This window comes from Triturus cristatus, chromosome 8, assembly GCF_964204655.1.
Source record: "Triturus cristatus chromosome 8, aTriCri1.1, whole genome shotgun sequence".
NCBI classification, from domain to species: domain Eukaryota; kingdom Metazoa; phylum Chordata; class Amphibia; order Caudata; family Salamandridae; genus Triturus; species Triturus cristatus.
Window position 1 is genome coordinate 444,071,597 of NC_140591.1, and position 22,676 is coordinate 444,094,272.

Genomic DNA, 22,676 nt, shown 5'->3' on the forward strand with positions numbered 1-22,676 from the left:
TGTGAATGTGAGGGTGTTTGTGTGAAGGAGAAGAGGGGGTGTTTGTGAAGGAGGTTGTGTGAAGGTGTGTAACTGAAGGTGTAGTTTAGCTGTGAGTAAGGTGCGAGTAAGGTGCAGTTGTTTGTCTGTGGTGTCTGTGAGCAGTGGGTCTGTTGCAATGGCTCATGGGTTGTGTGTGTGGGCCCTTTTTATTGGTCCAATTTTTGGGTGTGGCTGTGTTTGAATTTGTGGTGGGTGTGTTATAAGAGGTGGTTGTGATTTGGTCCTCTGTTTGGCAGTTTTGATGTGGCAGGTCAATCATAGAGATGTATTTTGTCATGTTGACGTGTTTTCTGGTGTTGTGCGAGTCGAATTGACCCTCCTTGTGCTGTTTTACTGTGTCCTGATTCTGTACGAGTCTTTTTCGCGTAGGTACGGTCCGTAGATACGCAATGCTGGGTGAGGGTGCTGGGGTACGGTGTTGGGGTGTGGCGCGTACAGGTGCGGGCTGTGGTACGGTGTTGGGGTACTGTGCGTACAGGTGCGGGCTGTGCTAGGGTGTTGGGGTGCGGTGCGTACAAGTGCAGGCTCTGCTACGGTGTTGGGGTGTGGCGCGTACAGGTGCGGGACTGTGCTACGGTGTTGGGGTGCGGCGCGTACAGGTGCGAGCAGTGCTACGGTGTTGGGGTAGGGCAGATATAGGAAGAGACAGGAGTGAGAGTGTGAATATGTTCAAGGGTAACAGAGACAAGCAAGGAAGGGTGTGCCCGGGGATCAGAAAGCATGTAAAGATGCCATAAAGGAAAGGATCCATAGTGAAAATATTACGATGACTGCGCTGAGGCATCAGAGATCTCACAGATGTCTGGAAAGGCAAATCCAGTTGCAGCAGGCAGCTGTAAGTTGGTAATATATCCATGTAAATGTTAACATAAATGAGTTTTAAATGCCCTGTAAAGGGGTTTAGGCAGAATACCACATTTCAAAATCTCCCAAGTACCATTCATTTATTGCATTTTATACAATTCCAGTTCATCTTTTGCTCTTTTTCTTGAGTTTGTATGCAAGAGCTCTCTCACTGTTGTCTTGTTATTTTTATATTATTGTGGTCTTTTCGAGGTTTGGGTTAATGGAGCACAATTTGTGGCTTCCAGTTACCGAACTAAGTTGCATGTTTTGGAGATGGTCTCTGCTATTACAGAGTTTTAAATTCATCACAACACAATATAGAATAGATTCTATTATTTTCCATCTTAGTGATGCTCATTTTTATCAACATTGAGAGAATGACAGTAGTAGGTATGCCAAAACGAATTCAAATATGTGACATGCTTGTTAGTAGGAATGCTCTGGGATGCTTTTTCCAATTTAACTTTCGTCACTAGGCCTTGATAGTATTCTGAGAGGAAGAGGGGTTAACAACAACTTGAATCTCAGAGTACAGTGTGATCAAAATCTGAACCAGTAACCTGAAATTAAAATGTTTATTACAAACTCAAATTCGGACTAATGCAAATCAATCTCAAGAACATAGTGAAAAAGTACAAAATAATTAAAGGAAGGCCAAAGCGACGGACAATATTGGTCCTCAAAAGCAAATAACATATAAGGATCTCGGTGGCCGCAATACAGAAAAGAAGGAAAAGGATTTGATGACTAGACAAAAGGTTTTCATCCTTCTCCCCCTACATGGAAACGATTTGAAGCATCTACTAAATTCTACACACACCTATGGATAGGGGAACCCCTATTGAATCAAAGAAGCCAGAAAGGTGTCAGCATCAGAACCTGTGTAGGTGTTCTATAGGTAAAAAGTAATGTATAGCATAAACCCACACAATCAGAGATGATGAGAAGTCTGTACCTCTCCAAGTCTAAAGGGAATCTGACTAACCCAATGTTGGTTCACTAATTAAAATGCACAAAGATAATTCGAGAAATATGACCTCATACATTATCACAGTATGTTTTCCAGTTCCCAAAAAATAACTTGCCACCTTTAACACTACTCCCACATTGCAGTCTCCGCTTCCAAAGCATCCATGGTTCCTACCTTCATCAAATAGTACCAACTAGTAATCCTCCCTTTGTTCTTTCATTAAATCATTTGATCTTGCCAGTTCTTCCTCACATCACTATCTCTGAAATACTATGTGCTTTTCACTAACTAACAAATGACTTTGGTCTGCAACTGCAGAGGAGAAAAACATGCAGAAAACAGCTTTCACATTAGTATTGAATGTCTCGACTGCAAGCTTACGGCCTACAATTGTGGTAACTTAACATTTCTCTTTAACTGCATATTAGTTCTACAAAATACATAAGAGGCAATAAATGAAATCTTTAATAAAGAAATCATAATCGACTATTTTGTACTGTACTCTTATATGTAGCACAATATACCAATACATTTTTAGTAAACAAAAACAACAACTGGTCACAATTTATAAAGAAAGCCTTAAACACAAATATGATTTCTTCTCACTATGAGTCCTTTTCCCATTCGCAAACAGGGCGACTCTCAGAATCGGCCAGTTTGCGAACAGGAAAAGGCCTTTTGGGAAGTATCATCGCGAAAGGGTATTGCAAAGTAGTAAATTCCAAAATTTGCAATTCCCTATTTTGTGATTGCAATTCCTTAAATACAATGCAGGAAGCACCCAAGTTGTGCGATTTTGGCATAAGAAATCGCAAACTACCATCAACTTGAAGTTGCTGGTATTTTGCGATCTCTTTGAAAAATTCACTTTTTTGCATTTTTGAACGTGCTATGTCGTGCACATACATGCCCTAGGGCATGTATGTGCGCCACATGTGTACACATACATATTTCAGGGGTACAACAGGGTGTTCTTTTGACACCCTTGCACCGTTGAAATTGCATTCGCAATTTGCGAGGTCCTAATGGGTACTCGCAAATTGTGAATGTGTTCTCATTCATTCCTATGGGCCTCTAGGCCCATAGGAATGAGTGGGAAACTATTTCTTAATTGCGAATCGCAATTTGCGATCCGCAATTAAGGAATATTTAGGAATTGCAATTAATATTGCGATTCCTACATACATTCCATTTTGCAAACCTTAATTGCAATTCACAGAACAATCGCTATAAAGGACTCGCAAAGGAGGTATTTCACACATATGCCCCTATATCATTGGTGAGTGCACTGCATTAAATGCATTTTAGCAACCTGTCTTAGAATCTAAACCTATAGAAAATTAATATCAGCAATCCAGATGTTTCTGAACGAAAAGGAAAAAAGTTAATATGCACACACACATACATGTCATAACACACAATAGATGCACTTTCTATATTTTTGGTACATCATATCTCATTAATATTATTGCATCATACGAGTTCATATGACCAAATGTAAATATATATGTGACCTAGCCAAATGTAAAAGGATGGAGTAAAAACAAAATCTTGTGACATTCAAATGACATGCAGATCTTTATTATATTCATCTGAAGAGCTATCTATTTCTGACACAATTCCTTATCCCGAAATACTGAGAGCTAGTGTCATTACCTTTTGAATGCACACCTACAGCCTTCCACAATCATATTTCATGTTTCACATTGTGAATCAATAAAGAAAATGTATTATTTGATTACATTTTCTAATTCCTCTGAAGTCGTGTCCAGAGCTGCATACACGTGGGCCCCTGGAAAGCAACGCACATCTGAAATCAGTAAAACTTTAATAAGAGAGCACTGGGAGCAAGTAACAGCAAAACAAAGCAAGTCAGAATGCTTCCAACCTTGAAAAACATTATTAACTTGATATGAGTCACCCTTGCAGAACTCTAGAAGGCATAGTCTGTGGCATGAATACAGTGATAAAGTCATAAATAACTTAATTAAAGCAGAACATTTATCTTCCTTTGTAAAGTGGGTGTCATCTTGTTACAAATTCTCTATGGGTCAGATGGTGAGTTCAGCCCATCCCTATCCATACTCGCTGTCTCATACAGTTATAGATACACATTTAGATCAGAGAGGCACACTGGGTCATTATTTCTACAGACTCAGTCACTCTGATATCAGCGCAGAAGGAGAACCAAGCACATTGTTGCTAATGAGCCAAGCATAGTACGCGCACAATGAAACACTCAGTCCCCAACACTTCTTACAATCTTCCGGGCCCACCGAGCCCAAGAATATACAGAATCAATTATGTTGTCAAAGGCATAGACTTTTATTCATCAATCATATAAATCTACACAACTAGTACAGGGCAAACGAGTAAACATTATTGGATATATAACAAATTGCAGCAACAGACATTGCAACCTTCATATGTCAAAGGCAGTAAAAAGATTAGGCATAACATTGTAATTGTTTCCAGCTTAGCCATACACATGTCCTTAAGTTTGTTGTCCGACTCGGCCGATCAATTCAGCTGTGCACCTTGAGCCGGCAGCACCAACGCACTACAGCAAACATTTCATTAGTTGAAATACAGGGTACCGCATAGCGCATCGGCCCACCGAGGTACCTGACCACATGCATCCTCCAACTGGTCCACACAGTCCATATGTTGCGGGATAAGGCAGTAGAGGCGGGACCACCGGTAGGTCAGTCCCATCCCTGTGCCTACCCTCGGCAGTAGAGTCCAGGACCACCAGCAGGTCAGTCCCCTCTCCGCCTAGCCACTGTACCGTTCTATCATGCCCCTTCTTGGGCTCCAACCAGTCCTGAACCTCCAATGCTGCGCATGCCCCCTTTTTGTGTTAACTGTCAGTGCTGCGCCCGCGCCCAGTGCTCTGCCGTGCTCCTCTGCCGGGCGGGAGGGTGGTTTCAGACGTTCTCGCGGCTTCCCCGGGGTCCCAGGAGACAAAGAGGAGGAGACCCCAGGGGCGCTGCCTTATATAACCGACAACTTTCAGTTTTGGTTTTCCAACATGCCCCCTACGTCATCGGGAAGAAGGACCATCCCCACTGGCACCCCCACGGGCTTCGGTTTTCATGGCACGACTAAACGCGCCCCTCCTCTAAACGAGGGGGGCGCCTGTTCAGGAGCTGCAGTAAGTCAGAGCCGAGCAGGCAGAGAAAGTAGATAAGATGGCATTATACTAGTGGACAGAGATGGGCATCACAGTATGTCAACGGAGGGATATTGAAACACATTAAGAGGCAGCAAGGGGTGCTGGAGCAAATGAAGAGAGGAGGCTAGGAGAATAGGCCGGAAGAGCAGGTCTGAGAAAATCCCTGTTTTTGCAAGTTCTGATACTGCTGGTTTGTAAACTCTGTATGCTGGGGCACTGCTGTCCCAACCCCCACTGTATGCACTCTGACTCTAAAACATGGGAAAACTGGCTAATCCCCAACTGCAACATTTACCTTTCCAATGCAGCCACAGTACATGGTGCAGGAAGTACTTAACTGGCATGGAAAGTTAAATGTCACTGGGAACTGCAACATACTGTGTTATACACTAGGCTGACAAGAATAAAAACATAACTTCAGGTCTACATGCATAGCATGCCATCTGTAGCCTTCAAGCCTGCAGGTTAACCTGTTAAAAACCATTTTTCTACAGAAAGGAACCCCACTTTTAAATATTAGGTAAGGCAGCCCTAAGTTGGCCTTGTATTCAGCCCATAAAGTAGCCTGCCTAGCATTTAAAAGTAGAAAATGTAAGAACTTAGGGTTGGTATGTTCCTACAGAGACTAGCTCCAAATGTAGAGGGCAGTAGTTGTTCTACGAGAAATGCTAAAGTACAATTAAAATTCTATTTTGCATCTTTGGTTTGGAATAAGCTACAGAGGTCATTCAACCAACTGCATAATATGGTTGGATTTTATAAGAAATATACAGAAAATTAACTGATAAAAAAAGTTAGACTTTGTCTGCCTCATGCTCCGGGGGGGCTAATTAGCATTAGCTTTTCAGCATCTTTCCTCTTCATGAAATATGAAACCCAAACTATTCCCAGAGCAGAACTGATGTCTTAGACATTATGGTACAAAAGGTGGTGGTGATGGACGGAGCATCAGAACCAATCAAACACTCACACCCAGTCAACAGATCTGGGTTTGATCCATCACCGTTCTTTAGCCCACTCTGCTACCCCAGTTCAGACATGGCCATTTGCAAATCAGTCTGACCCTGTGCCTCATGGGAACAGTCCAGCCCGAACTGCCAAGCCATGTCTTCCCTGGACCGGAAACAAGCTTCCTAGGACCGGTTTCTGGCATTTCAGCCGTCTTCAGCCAGGCTTGCTTGAATCCAGTGGCAAAGTGAGCAAGGGACTCACGTCTGAGCATACCCTGCCAACTTATGGCGAACAAAGCGGTACAAAAGGGGGTGGTGATGGACGGAGCCATAAGTTGGCAGGGTATGCTCAGACGTGTGTCCCTTGCTCACTTTGCCACTGGATTCAAGCAAGCCTGGCTGAAGACGGCTGAAATGCCAGAAACCGGTCCTAGGAAGCTTGTTTCCGTTCCAGGGAAGGTATGGCTTGGCAGTTCGGGCTGGACTGTTCCCATGAGGCACAGGGTCAGACTGATTTGCATATGGCCATGTCTGAACTGGGGTGGCAGAGTGGGCTAAAGAACGGTGATGGATCAAACCCAGATCTGTTGACTGGGTGTGAGTGTTTGATTGGTTCTGATGCTCCGTCCATCACCACCCCCTTTTGTACCGCTTTGTTCGCCATAAGTTGGCAGGGTATGCTCAGACGTGAGTCCCTTGCTCACTTTGCCACTGGATTCAAGCAAGCCTGGCTGAAGACGGCTGAAATGCCAGAAACCGGTCCTAGGAAGCTTGTTTCCGGTCCAGGGAAGGTATGGCTTGGCAGTTCGGGCTGGACTGTTCCCATGAGGCACAGGGTCAGACTGATTTGCATATGGCCATGTCTGAACTGGGGTGGCAGAGTGGGCTAAAGAACGGTGATGGATCAAACCCACATCTGTTGACTGGGTGTGAGTGTTTGATTGGTTCTGATGCTCCGTCCATCACTACCCCCTTTTGTACCGCTTTGTTCGCCATAAGTTGGCAAGGTATGCTCAGACGTGAGGCCCTTGCTCACTTTGCCACTGGATTTAAGCAAGCCTGGCTGAAGACGGCTGAAATGCCAGAAACCGGTCCTAGGAAGCTTGTTTCCGGTCCAGGGAAGGTATGGCTTGGCAGTTCGGGCTGGACTGTTCCCATGAGGCACATGGTCAGACTGATTTACATATGGCCATGTCTGAACTGGGTTGGCAGAGTGGGCTAAAGAACGGTGATGGATCAAACCCAGATCTGTTGACTGGGTGTGAGTGTTTGATTGGTTCTGATGCTCCGTCCATCACCACCCCCTTTTGTGCCGCTTTGTTCGCCATAAGTTGGCAGGGTATGCTCAGACGTGAGTCCCTTGCTCACTTTGCCACTGGATTCAAGCAAGCCTGGCTGAAGACGGCTGAAATGCCAGAAACCGGTCCTAGGAAGCTTGTTTCCGGTCCAGGGAAGGCATGGCTTGGCAGTTCGGGCTGGACTGTTCCCATGAGGCACAGGGTCAGACTGATTTGCATATGGCCATGTCTGAACTGGGGTGGCAGAGTAGGCTAAAGAACGGTGATGGATCAAACCCAGATCTGTTGACTGGGTGTGAGTGTTTGATTGGTTCCGATGCTCCGTCCATCACCACCCCCTTTTGTACCGCTTTGTTCGCCATAAGTTGGCAGGGTATGCTCAGACGTGAGTCCCTTGCTCACTTTGCCACTGGATTAAAGCAAGCCTGGCTGAAGACGGCTGAAATGCCAGAAACCGGTCCTAGGAAGCTTGTTTCCGGTCCAGGGAAGGTATGGCTTGGCAGTTCGGGCTGGACTGTTCCCATGAGGCACAGGGTCAGACTGATTTGCATATGGCCATGTCTGAACTGGGGTGGCAGAGTGGGCTAAAGAACGGTGATGGATCAAACCCAGATCTGTTGACTGGGTGTGAGTGTTTGATTGGTTCTGATGCTCCGTCCATCACCACCCCCTTTTGTACCGCTTTGTTCGCCATAAGTTGGCAGGGTATGCTCAGACGTGAGTCCCTTGCTCACTTTGCCACTGGATTAAAGCAAGCCTGGCTGAAGACGGCTGAAATGCCAGAAACCGGTCCTAGGAAGCTTGTTTCCGGTCCAGGGAAGGTATGGCTTGGCAGTTCGGGCTGGACTGTTCCCATGAGGCACAGGGTCAGACTGATTTGCATATGGCCATGTCTGAACTGGGGTGGCAGAGTGGGCTAAAGAACGGTGATGGATCAAACCCAGATCTGTTGACTGGGTGTGAGTGTTTGATTGGTTCTGATGCTCCGTCCATCACCACCCCCTTTTGTACCGCTTTGTTCGCCATAAGTTGGCAGGGTATGCTCAGACGTGAGTCCCTTGCTCACTTTGCCACTGGATTCAAGCAAGCCTGGCTGAAGACGGCTGAAATGCCAGAAACCAGTCCTAGGAAGCTTGTTTCCGGTCCAGGGAAGGTATGGCTTGGCAGTTCGGGCTGGACTGTTCCCATGAGGCACAGGGTCAGACTGATTTGCATATGGCCATGTCTGAACTGGGGTGGCATAGTGGGCTAAAGAACGGTGATGGATCAAACCCGGATCTGTTGACTGGGTGTGAGTGTTTGATTGGTTCTGATGCTCCGTCCATCATCACCTCCTTTTGTACCGCTTTGTTCGCCATAAGTTGGCAGGGTATGCTCAGACGTGAGTCCCTTGCTCACTTTGCCACTGGATTCAAGGAAGCCTGGCTGAAGATGGCTGAAATGCCAGAAACCGGTCCTAGGAAGCTTGTTTCCGGTCCAGGGAAGGTATGGCTTGGCAGTTCGGGCTGGACTGTTCCCATGAGGCACAGGGTCAGACTGATTTACAAATGGCCATGTCTAAACTGGGGTGGCAGAGTGGGCTAAAGAACGGTGATGGATCAAACCCAGATCTGTTGACTGGGTGTGAGTGTTTGATTGGTTCTGATGCTCCGTCCATCACCACCCCCTTTTGTTCCGTCTTAGACATTATGGCTGTAAGGCACAATAAGTTGCAAGAGGATCTTCTCCTGGTGTGATCGCCTGACCAGTGGAAACTGGACTTGGTCTGGACCCTAGTGGTGGCCTATGCTAGACCCCGAGGTACTGGGAACCTTCAAAGAGACTAAGAGGAGCTTCTCTGGAAACACTGAAATGGTTGAACTTCAAAGAACTCCAGAGCTGCAGAGTGACCTCACAGCAAAAAGCATCTGATTTTTAGAGGATTTCATTAACTATAGTTTTCAGACTTGCCTCACCAGACCATTTTGAGCTCCAAAAAAGAGACAATGGGCCTCATCTAGAGGTTGATGGGCCATTGTTCTTCCATCATGGTAGATCAGATCCATCCATTGGGCAGGTGAATAGTAAGGGTGGGTGGCAAAGTCCCCTCTGCCTGCAGAGTTGACAGAGTTTTGCAACTCCGCGCTCCACTTAGAAATGCGAAGTTTGGCAAAACTTTGCGTACTGCCAGTGGATCGGATATTACATGCATGCCGGCATTCACCCCTGGTATCTACACACAAATGTTTGGTGATTTGTGCCTCAATAGACATGTAGTTGCCACACTGGTGTGAATGGACACTCTATCTTGTCAGTGCATGGCCCTGGTGTGATTTAAATCAACTGGGAGTGAAGACGGAGGGATTATTGGTGACATGCGAGAGAGTGATTGGAAAGGTGGCGCAACCATGCAGCGGGGGCATGGTCAAATAATACGGAGGTGCAGAAGACTTTGGAGGGCAAAATACACTGCTTTAAGTGGGAGTGTGGTGGCAGTAAATCTAGGAGTAGCAGCATTCTATTAAAGAGAGTGGTCTGATACCAACATGGCTGCCAAAATGATGGCAATTTTGAATGCCCTCCTAGTGACCACACTAACCTGGAAAGATGTTCCAGAATTTGCTTCTTAATTGTGCCAGCTATGATGCCTCTGCTTGTTTGGGCAGTGGTGGGAGTCGGACCCATGTCTTCTCCGTGCTGCCCAAATGTGACTATCACTGCGGAGTCAGAGAGCTGCAACATATGGCGAACGAGAGCCATATGGCCTACACATTGCATCATGATTAGTCATCATGACTCAAGAGTGTGTCACTTCCTGTTGCTGCTGAGACTGTCTTAGATCGAGACATGCCAATCAGAGTGGAGCATGAGTACAGAGCAGAAGATAGGGGAGAAGGGCAGCTGCGGCTGGCAGAGGCTGCAATGAATGCACACAGTCATTGGTAAGTGGAAAGTGTGTTGCTTTAGCTTAGAGGAGTGTGTGTTATGAAGAACAAGGGAACCCAAATAAGGTTGGTCAGGGACCTTGGGTAATCAATTATTTTTAAAGACAGTGGTCCCTAGACAAGGATTAATGAGAGCAAACAATAAATATAGACCCAATCAGTACTATATTTTACAGCTGGCTAGCCGGACAGGTGTTTTTAATATATAGTTGCTTAAATATACACAAAATTCAGCAAGAAACAAATAAAGTGGGACACAAGCCTGTATCCAACTTAGTGGGAAGGACGTACAACATGAAACAAAAAGGCTCAGGCAGAGTAAATTGTTTGTATGAGACACATTTTGGCAGGACAAACAAATTAAGTGGAGACACCATTACACATAATAAGTATTAAATAAAGAGGAGTATATGGCGTACAACAAGTCAACAGCGTTTTGATCCTTACAAACGATATAGGATCATCATCAGGACATTAACAATGGTATGCCTGTATACATTTTGCCTGTAATAAATAAAACCGTAAGAGGGAATAAAGGATGAAAAAATAAAAAGAGACATATGAAAGTTAGATAGGGACGAAAAGAATTTGAAAATATCTTGGGTGCTGGTGAGGGCAGTGTATGTCAGACCAACGTAAGAGGATCACACGTGAGTACAATGTTAACGGAGAAGTGACCAGAATATATAAAATTGCTAAGCAAGAGTAAAAGAATAATGCAATAACGAGCAATGTTTGCTAAAAGTCATAGTCATACGCATGCGGTGATAAAACGCGCAATACGGTAGAGAGCATGGTGAGTGGTGAAAAAGCTGTGAAACTAGCAGAGTGCCAGTAAAGCGCCAGTGTTGAAAGCAAAATGGGAGTGGGATTGCGTAAGAGAAACAAGGAATAATTTAAAAAGAAATAAATGAAAGAAAGATATGCAAATACAAGCGTGACACAATAGATTACAAACTTGGAGAAGTATATTCATGGGCAGAGGTCTACGCCAAGCATAGACAAAACCGACCTTACACTCAAAATACTGAAACTGAGACGTCCTCATCTGACAGTGACACCAGGCAGCGACCTCAATGTATAACAGTCACGCAAGCCTCTACGAGCACTGATACACCTCAAACCTCCAATGTACCTTTTTTAGAGGAAGGTTCATTAGATAAAGATGACCCAGGAGGGGCAAAAGAAAAGGAAAAGGACCAGCAGGCAAGTGAAGGGGAAAAAAACATGGACCCTAACAACCTAGTCATCAACATCTCCTCTTATACGCTCAGTTCTTTTGAGATGAAGACTTTACAAAAAAGCACATCTTTTGTGCCCACATGCCCTGGAACTTGAAATCAGTTTTCTTTTTTTTGATGCGTAACATACGTCTCAGGAATTTCTTTGAGAACATCATAGAACAACATGAACCACAAGAAGACAATCTATTGAAAGGTTTGCGACCCACAAGCATTTACATGGCTCCTGTAAGCCACAAAAGCTTTGACACTTTTGAAACGCTTGTCAAACACAATCTCCAGTCTCTCAATTTTCCCAAGAAATCCAAATATCGCAACTTGACTACGAAAGAAGGCAAAGTGTTACAAAACTTGGCCAACAATTCCGCCATTACCTGTCAGAATTCAGACAAAGGTGGAGATCTTGTTATAATGGATACTAGTTTTTATAGACAACAGGTACTTGACCATGTGATGGACACAGAAACTTACACCTTATTGGATTACAATCCCACTGATGAATTTGTTCAGATTTTGAGATCTCTGTTGAAGAAGGCTGTGGATGATGGGATCATTTCTGAAAAAGTTCAAAGATATTTAACACAATCTAATCCTAAATCACTAACCATATATATGTTACCCAAGGTACACAAGAGTCTTCATCAACTCCCATTCAGGCCTATCATGTCCACTAGAGGCAGTCTCCATGAGCCTGTAGGAAAGTTTCTTGACAAACACCTACAACCATTTGTTTTGAATATGCGTATATATATAAGAGACACCACGGACTTCATTTCTAGAATGAACCAGATCTCCTTTGAAAACTACGATGAACTTTGGTTATGTACAATAGATGTTAAATCTTTGTACACTTCAATACCACACGAACTGGGCATAGCGGCCAGTGAAAATGTGTTACAAAACTCCAACTTAGACTCTAACTTCGAACTTTTTCTAATGGATCTATTAAATTTTACCCTCTACCAGAGTTATTTAAAGTGGGAAGAACAGTGGTTCTTGCAACTCTCCGGCACATCCATGGGCAATTGCGCCGCTCCAGCGTACACTAATATCTTTATGCAACAATTCGAAGAAGAACACATTCTCAACACTGACCTTTGGAAAACACATGCCAGAGTTTTTCTTAGATACATAGATGACATTTTCATCTTATGGAACGGACCACACAATGAACTCATGATTGCCTTAAACGGGTTGAACGAAATCAATGATCGGATTCAGTTAACTTTTGAAGTACACCATGAATATATGTCATTTCTAGACATGCACATCAAAAAAGCTGCCAACAAATTGGAGACGTACATGTTCCGTAAAAACACAGACAGAAATAACTTGCTGCATTTTAACAGCTTTCACCAACAATCCCTGAAAAGTCATTTACCTTACTCACAATTGTTGAGAGTGAAACGAATCGTCTCGCAACCAGAAACATGCACTAAACAAATTGATGCCATGCTAACAAGATTTACTGAACATGGTTATCCCTTTAACATCTTGGATCAAGCCAAATCACAGTGTGCATCCAAAACCCAGATAGAACTGTTAACCAAAACTCACAAACCCCGTCGGAACCGCATAGTGGTAGTATCGAAATTCTCCACGAGTCAACACTACAAAAACATCATTAACAAACATTGGGCAATATTGGCTATAGAACCTGATTTCAAAGGTCTCTTTGGTGAAAAACCCATCATTGCATACAACTGAGGAAAGAATTTGAAAGAACTTTTAACACATCCCACAAAAGCTATTTCTCCAAGACTTACAAGGGCACCACACCCTGTTTGATTTGCAGCAATTGCAACAATGATCTCAAAGGTCCATGGATGACTCATCCCATGAAAGGAACACGCATCAACCTTAAGCTGACAGCTACTTGTGACACTACTAACGTTGTGTATCTTCTGAAATGCCCTTGCGGGTTACCTTATGTCAGTAAGACAGAGAGAAAAATGAAGACAAGAGTGCATGAACATAAGAGTAGTATCAGAACCAAGAATCTGAAATCAACAGTAGCCACTCACTTTTTAGACAATCATCACAATATAAGCCAACTGAAGTTTTTAGTACTGGAAAAGGTTTAAAAGATTGAAGGAAGAAACAACAGCAATTATCTTTTGCAAAGAGAGAACTATTGGATCAGAGCCCTCAACTCTTTCAAACCTTTCGGTTTGAACGACAGAATGGAGTTTGCGTGTTATCTGTAGCTCCTGGGAAACCTTCTTTGGACATGCAGAGTCATCAGACTTTGTATTCGCCTGCTCTTGGGCTATTTTCACACTGGGGTATTTTTTTCATGTGGTTTCATTATTCTTTTGGCAACACACTTTGGGAGCTGCATCTATAGGCTTTCCCCTTTTTCTTTCCATTTCTAGCTTCATGCCTAATACACATCATGTTTCTTTTTGTTTTTACTGCCACACACGCTTGGGCACATGTCTTCATCTTATCTATCTGGAACTTTTTATTTTTATCTTTATCTCATCTGTGCTTTAGGGCCCTTCTGATCTCATGACTAGTTTTTGTTACAGCACGCTTTATAGTCTCACACCATGATATTTTGATCATTGTGTTATCTCTTGGTTATCTCATGCAAGTGTGTACTTTTCGTTAGCCAATACGTTTTGATTCTGCATGGTTTGATATGTACACATGGCAACACTGGATTTTTGATTTTCCCGAGCCTTTACTGGGAGGAGAATTCCTGCCATTGAGGATGATCTTCATGGCCAGCCTGGGCTTCCAGTTCAGGTTTGTGTGGCAAGGACCCTACTCTTCTCCCTCTCCCTAAGGACATAAAATCTACTACAGCCAGAAGAATCCTGTCCCCTGTATGCACATCAGTGCCCCAACAATCCCCACTGTGGTGTCCATGCCACCAACAACTATGGCCACCTTTGTGGTGGCTCTTGTGACAACCACAGCAATAATATCTCTAGCCAGAACACTCTCAAACCGTGGCCACCCACTCGGGGGTCACAGGGCAGTTTTAAAAGGGCTGGGGGCAGGAAGTGCTGTGGGGTAGGAGGCTCAGAAGGCAGTCATCAATGTCAATACCACATGTGGAGTCCTGATCAGTGCAGCTACTCGTTATGCCATAACGAATAATTGGTTTTTGCTACTATATACTGTCTGAATAGAAGTTCTTTGCTACCGTGACCACATCTTTTTGTACTGCATTAGTGACCCAGGTTGGGTAGTATACATGGGTTACCCCCTTAATACTCAATACAGTGTAGCTACTCAGCAGGAGAATTAGCTTGGTCAGATTATTGAATTTCTAGGAGCCCGGAATAATTTCATAATATCTACACTGTGCAAGCTGGCGTAGTGCAGGATAAGTTCAGGGTACTGTCTGCAGCCGTGTCTCATTTAGCTGCTGAATCTAGTCATAAAGAACCATGTGATGCCACCTTGGTCCCAGAAATATTTACTGCTAATAGCTGATTTCAGGCAACAGGCAACAGGTAGGCAACAAGCCAAGATGGACCTCTGGTTTTAGTGTGACTGTGGGGCCCACACACCTCTAACTTCCTCTAGGGCAAGTTTAACCCTATATACAAATCAAAAATCCAGAAAGTACAACATTGCTTTGTAAATTAAGTTTAAGGTTTGGACGCATGAATAGATGTGTGATCCATGATGTGTGCCATAAAGAGCACTTCATGAACAGTGAGTTAATCCAACTTATTACTAGAGATCTCTTACTTCTTAAAGAAAGCCGGGTGGCCTAAGGGCAGGAAAAGGTTGTCTGAAACTTGTAGACCTAGAAAGCAGATGTTGGAGTAGGAATGACATTCATGAATATCTGATCATGTTTTTATTTTGTCAAAGTTGCTGCTAGAATAAATTGAGCTCAGAAGGGGGTCCTCTTCAGGCAATTTTAAAATGGTTATAGGGATACCTCAGCATTGATATTAAAATGCTTCCTCCAAAAGTGAGGTTGAACCCACCTGGAGGTACTAAACTTCCCACATGAGGACTCGATGATGAAGCATGAGCATGAGAGTCCTTTGAAAAGATATATCCGTCCTATGTGGGCAGAGGGACCTGTGTGTTTGGTGAATTAGTAGGCAACCTCTTGGTTTAGGATGAGGATGTTGACTTCAGGAAGAAGAGCTAACCTACTCACCAACTTTTTCCTCCCCAGCCTCTGATTTATTGAATAAGTCAATAGTATCAGTTTTCCAAAAAACTAACATCAACGAATGTAAAGCTTAAATTCTCTAAACCATGCTCATCATTATGTGTAAGAAATTGCCAATATACTGTTGTGCTTTCAAAACACGCTGAATATAATGAAATATAAAACAATCTGAAAATGTAATTAGTGGATTAGTAGCATAGGGGCCACATTATCATTTTTGGAAATAGCAATTACCTAATTGTGATTTAATGTGAATCGCAATTAGGTTATCGCTATTCCTAATGTATGAAACGACACGAGTTTCATTTAGCGATTCCCAGTGGGTCGCAAATCATCCTACCTCATGAATAATTATGAGGTATGTCGCAAATTGCGACCCATTAGTAATTACTAAAATCACGGGGATTGTGGACTGCTTGGGTCAGCAGACAACCATGTCGGTAATTATTTTTAAATTAAGCTATTTTTTTTAATGCATTTTCCTTAAAGTAAAACGGGTTTTGTTTAAAAAAGAAAAATGAAAAGTTTTCTTTACATTTTCTCAGAGCAGGCAGTGGTCTGTAGGATCGCTGCCTGCTCTGAAAAATGTTTGTATTAGCATTCACAAAGGGAAATGGGTCTCTCAGGGACCCCTTCCCATTTGCGAATGGGTTACCACCAACTTGACGTAGGTGGTAACATGCGACTGCATTTTGGTTGCAAAACATTCTTAAACACCTCTGCAATTTGGTATTATGAAGGGACGCCCTAAACACGCCCTTCCTAATAAAGAACCTCTAACCCATTTTGCGATTCGGTAATAGATTATTGAATCGTAAAATAGGGTTTGGTACATAGGAAAAGCCATTTTCCGGTCACAAATGGGCCATTTGAGACCTTAAAAAAGGTACATACATGTGGTCCATACATTCTCTAAGAGGATGTTTCCTTAGGGAATACTAACAAATGCCATTTGGGTTACAGTCACATACCATCAGGCAAAGATGTTCTCAAATAATTGATATCTAAGATCATTGCCATCATTCTCACAACTGTCAACTTGATGAAGCATGTCACAAACATCACCCCCTGGAGAAAAAAATCAAAGCCTCTATACTACCTGAAACTGCACAACATTTAGTATCTCACAATAGCTCACCCCACTTATCGGCCACCTGCATATTACTTCCAGAGAATAGTGGTGATGCTATTGATGGTGAGAGGGGCACCACTAACCTAGTTGCTGTTCATCAATTAACAAAGTCAAAGGTCTAGTTATTTTCCTAATTGAATGGAACCAACGTTGGGCATGCTGACAGGGAAAGATAATGAGCCTCAATAGTGCAAAAGCTCCCGCTCTGCCCCCCTCAGAAAATAACTCGCTCAGAATCAACTACCCACCTGACATCCAAAAATGGGGCCAAAAAAATCAAACACAATATTCGAAGGAGCAACCCTGAAACTCTTATATCTGACTCCTTTTTTTGCTTCTCAAAAGGAGCCATTAAGACATATTTGATCTTCCACATTAAACGCATTGGTAAATAGCGGGATCCGTTTTACTCCCACGATGCAGTCAACACAACACAGAACATCCACTATGGTCTCAAACTCACAATAGCTTCCACCCCCTTACTCAAAGCAAAAGCTGCCGTCTCAATTAAAAAGATGGCAACATGCTGAACCAAGAAGCGAACAATGACCTATAAGCTTTTGACTTGATTTTTAGCAACCTGAAAATGCAAGTAGCACCCTCAGCAGAACCTCCTAGTTACCTCTCTCATAATTTGACTCTATCCATAACCTTTAACCTAATAACATCGCCCACAGAACTAGACCCAATGGCATTCGTAACCCGGCAGTCAACACAGCTTCACAGAGACTCCAACTAGACCCTTCTACAAACAGCCCTTTGGTCTACAATGCCTCTCAGAGAATCCAACTGGACCCTTCTACCATCAGAGTATTCAGCCTGAGGTGCTGCAATCCAATAATAGGAAGTGGGTCAGGGCCCAAGAAACATTCCCCAGACAATGAGAAGGTGTAAGTAACCCTGATGAGGTACATGAAACATAAAGGAAAGCCTCTCCAAGTCAACAATCTAACTAAAATGGAGACTAGGATCTCAGACACACCCACAATTGTGGAGAAGGAAAAAACACTCTCCCACTTGGAGAAGCCCTAAACTTCAACCAAGAGACCCACAATAAGGGACACTGATGCTGACAATGACTCCACACCATTAAGAGGAAGGCAGGGCTCCCCCAAGCCCCAGGAAGAGACATTCCCTTCACTCAGCCAATCACAGAGCAGTTCCCCAAATCACTCCCAAGCCACCTGGATACCAATGATACAGCAGAAGCCGTGCAGACCCCATAGGGCGGCCTCAACTGAAAAAGCTGGACGCAAGACTGGCAAGCTCCACACGGGGAAGAATACCATGAGCCCAATTACGCAGACTGTTCACCAGAGTCCGCAAAGATTCACACAGAATGTTAAGGTAGGCAGTCACTAGGGTCAGCAAACAGTTACACTGAATGCAAATGTATGCAGGCAGCGCTCAACACACACACTGACCGTAATCCAAATCAGCAACAACTTGCAATTACTCAGGGAAGACATAGAAAGAGTCAAGACGAAAGTCCTCACAATTACTTTCATCATTGAGAAGATGTACACGACTGCTAATAGGTCCTCTGACTCCCCATCCAGTGGCAATCTTATCTACAACAGCAGACTCACAACTCTCCCAGACAACAAGCTTCACTGGCTAAGAAGAACGAGCAATCACCTCTCTGAAGAAGAGGTAAATTCTCTGTTAATATTCTACCAAGGCGCTCAAAAACCTCTCCTGACACAACATCCAACTTATCAATCTTCAAGGCCTCCAGCCATAAAAACAAGAGATACAACCCCCTACAAGTCAACTACAACAACCCGATACCAGTTGCAACTAACACATTCTCCACCAAAGTAACGCAGAAAAAGATACAAACCTGAAATGCATGATGCACAATTGCACAACAGCTGCAAAATATATTACAGACTTAGCAGATGTGATCCTTGTGCATGATCTGGACATTCTCTTTCTGAATGAAACCTGGCTCAACCTAATGGCAGCTCCAATAGTTGACCTTCTCATTCCCCCGTATTTTGCCATCTTACGTCTAGACCGCACTTTGAAGCAGGGGGAGGGCTTGTTATAATCTACAGAAACTCCCTAACCTTAAACCCACTCTCACTAGAAAAGATATCGTCATCTGAACTCATTGGAGATGAAATCAAGCATGAAAAGAAACTGCTAGCAAAAACACTCCATTTATACCACCCACCTGGTAGCAACACAATCTTCCTAGATCAATGCTACTTCGCACTCTATTACAATGCTTTTAGGAGATTTCAACCCAAATTGAAACAATGACAAAAAACCCACAGTGACTACACTCAGTTACATGCTTCAGGACCTCAACATGATTCAAGTATGCAAGGGTCCAACCCACAACAAAGGTGCTCCACTTGACCTCGTCATCGCTGAACCAGGAGCAGTTAACATTTTAGCCATCACCCTGACAGACTGGTCAAATTCTGCTCCAGAAACTAAAATCGGGAAGGGAAAAAACTTGGAGGAGGGATTACAGCTGCATAAACAGTAATGATCTGGTGGGTCTGGTGGGTGAGTGCCAAACCTACTTGGCACCTCGGACAGACCAAATTTTAGTACAAACTCTGACACATCTCTACAACAGCAGTATGACCGACATGATTTAGAAGGATGCTCCACTACATGTAAAGAGGCAAAAGAATAAGCCTCCAGTTCCATTGTTGAAACAAACATAAACAATGAAAGAAGATAACTTAAACGAATATGGAGGAAGGACCAAAACATCACCCATCTTGAACAGCTGAGAATGCATAAAACCTCATGCAAAAAGACTATCTGAAAAGCCAAAACAACAGTGATTAGATCACAACTGGATGGAGCGAAGAATAGTCAAAGAAAACTCTTCAACATAATAAAACAACAATCAGGAAAAGCTGCAGAACTCACAATTACAAATGGTTTGGCGAACATCTGTAACACCTTCTCACCTTTCTTTAAAGAGAAAAGTGCAACCATTAGCAAATCTATTCCCAGGCAAGCAAGTGCCCAACCTAGGGTCTCCACATACCCCACTCTCAGCGATCAAAGCAAGAACAATGACCAACTCACCCTAAAGGTCCTACGAAAAAACGGAGCCTTCTGGAACAGTTTTAGATCTCTGTTTTAGGGGGAAATCCATAAACCCATCCATTAAATAAAACCCACCACACACTTAGACAATCCCATTCCTTCCCACATACTGAACGAGATCAATAAATCCGTCACTCCCCTATGACCAAAAATTATGAACGCATCTTTCTAACAAGGATCCTTAACAGAATGCCTGAAAATGGGCCAAGTTTCTCCCCTACTTAAAAATACAGGCACTGACTAGATTGACCTAAATATCTTCCAACCTCTATCCAATCTGCCATTCCTGGGTAAATTGGTTGAAAAACGCTCCCATGAGCAACTATGCGAACACATCAAGGATTTTGACCTATTAAACAAGCACCAATCAGGTTTGAGGCCTGGACACAAAACTGAGGTCTCTATTTTAAACATCTTTGATGATATTCAAACTTCACTAGACCAAAACGTGTCTCCTAATATTTATGGATTTAACAGCAGCATTCAACACGGTCAGCCACAAATGCCTCGGAGAAACTCTGGAATCAAGAATGGGCTTATCAGGAGCCGTCCTCAACTGGTTCACCTTGTTCTTGCAGAACCGACAACAATGAGTAAAAATTGGCAACGCCCTATCAGATCTATCAGACATCAACAGGGTCATTCTGCAAGGATCTATAATGTCACCAATGCTCTTCAATCTATACATGGAACCACTCACAGAAATCCCTACAAAATCAAAAATCTCTTACCACATGTATGTTGATGATGTGCAACTCTCCATCAAACTCTCATCTCAAGACGATATCTGGAAACTTGATGACACCCTAATGAAATCACAGGACTGGCTGGCACTCAACCATCTAAAACAAACTCAGATGAAACACAAATCCATTCTTTTCTCCCCACCTATTAGACACCAACAATTGCAATCATGGTCAGATAATCTCAAATCGCAAAACTTCACCCCAACCATCAGTATCTCTATAACATCACTAGGCATCGTACTATACTCAAATCTAAACATGCAAGCTTACATACAAGCTGCAACCAGAAGGGCTAACCTACATCTGCACCTTTGAAGAAAAATAAAACCCTTAATACAGTTTGGAGACCTCAAAATGGCGGTTCAATCGCTAGTGCTCTCAAGACAGGACTATGGGAATGCCACACTCATAGGTCTACTGTAAGCCAGCCTTGCCCCAATGAAAGCAACAATAAATACAGCAACAAGACTTATAACAGGCACACCGCACTATGACTGCATCTCCCCCTCACTCAGAACCCTCAACTGCCTCCCAGTCGAAACTCCGATCCAATTGAAGGTTGCATGCATTTCACACAAAGCTCAACACAATTCTGCTCCTAAATACATGGCGAATAGAGTCAAACTATCTGGAGGAGAAATGGCTTCTAGAAGTGCTAAATCCCTCATATTAGAAGCAGCCAGTTTAAAAGAAGGAAGAGACAAGGTTGCACTTTCACCAGATCTGCTCCAAAAATATAGAACTCCCTACCACCCTCAACAAGTGCGATTGCCTCCTTCAGGATCTTCAAGAATGAATTAAAAGCCCTACTAGTAGAGAAACATGTTGCATAAGAGAACTCCTTTAAACTGACTGTCTGTCAGTTTCATATTTTATATTATTGATGTTAATATAACAGGGTATCAATAGAAATAGGTGCTTTACTGTGCTGCAACCCTCATTAGCTCTCAATACAGTGCTCTGATACCTTGGTGGTCTTGTTTGCATTCTATAAAACACAATAAATAAATAAATACAACATAACACAGACATTTTGCAGACCTTCCCTTGCGAGTGGAGGAGGGTCCATCTAGTGTTATCCAGGCACCTGAATTAAGCCTTCAGGAGCTCAAAAGCCTGCTCCACAGGGTCCCTCTTTTGCACATGGGTCTTATTTTCCTCTGGCAAAGAGAGTTTTTCAGATGTGTTAAAAGCCATGTAGGAACTGGATAAGCTGGGGTTCTTAAAAATGTATATACCAAAAGCTAACATAAGTAAAATTATGTGTACAAGGACACAACTTTCCTACAATATTCAGCATCAACATAGTGCTTGATACTCACCAGCAAGCCAGGTCCTTGTTGGTGCAAGGTCTCTGCAAACTCTGTTGTGGTATGCTGCAGTTGCATAGCACTAGCAAGTCATGGGTGGAATCTAGAAATATTGCACACACACTGGTGATACAGAGATAAGGTTTGTAAGCGATTTTTTACATTGTATTAGTGAAAATGGTTCTAGTCATAAGGTGGCACAAGTGAAATGTAGGGTCCATCAATGGCCCCTACTACATGTGGTATACCTCCCAATTCATGGAGCAAGGCCTTGATACTGTGCAGTAAAGCATTATCTGTTAAAAATTGGATGAAGCCATTCATATGTCTGAGCATAACATTCTGGCCCTGGTTGAGGATAGCTTAAAAAGGTGACTGTGGAATCCCATTAAGAATCACTAAAATCACGGGGATGGTGACCTGCTGAGGTCAGGAGACCAGCATGTCCGTGATTGTTTTGAAATAAAGCACTATTTTTTTTAAATGCATCCCATTTAATCCCTTAAAGGAAAATGGGTAGTGTTTAAAAAAGAAAAATTAAAAGTTTTCTTTTCATTTTCGCAGAGCAGGCAGTGAGCCGTGGGATCACTGCCTGCTCTGAAAAAAATATTGTACCACCATTCACTCCGCCTTGCTGTGACGGACATTTTTCCTTGGGTATCTATTCAGAACCTAATCTGAAGGTGAGCAGTGATGTACAGGGCCTCACCTTTATTTTTACATCTAATACTGTCTAAATCACAACACACTTTCGATGCACCATCTTTTGTTTTTATACAGGCAGCACACAGACATTGTTTAAGTCCTGAAGAAGACC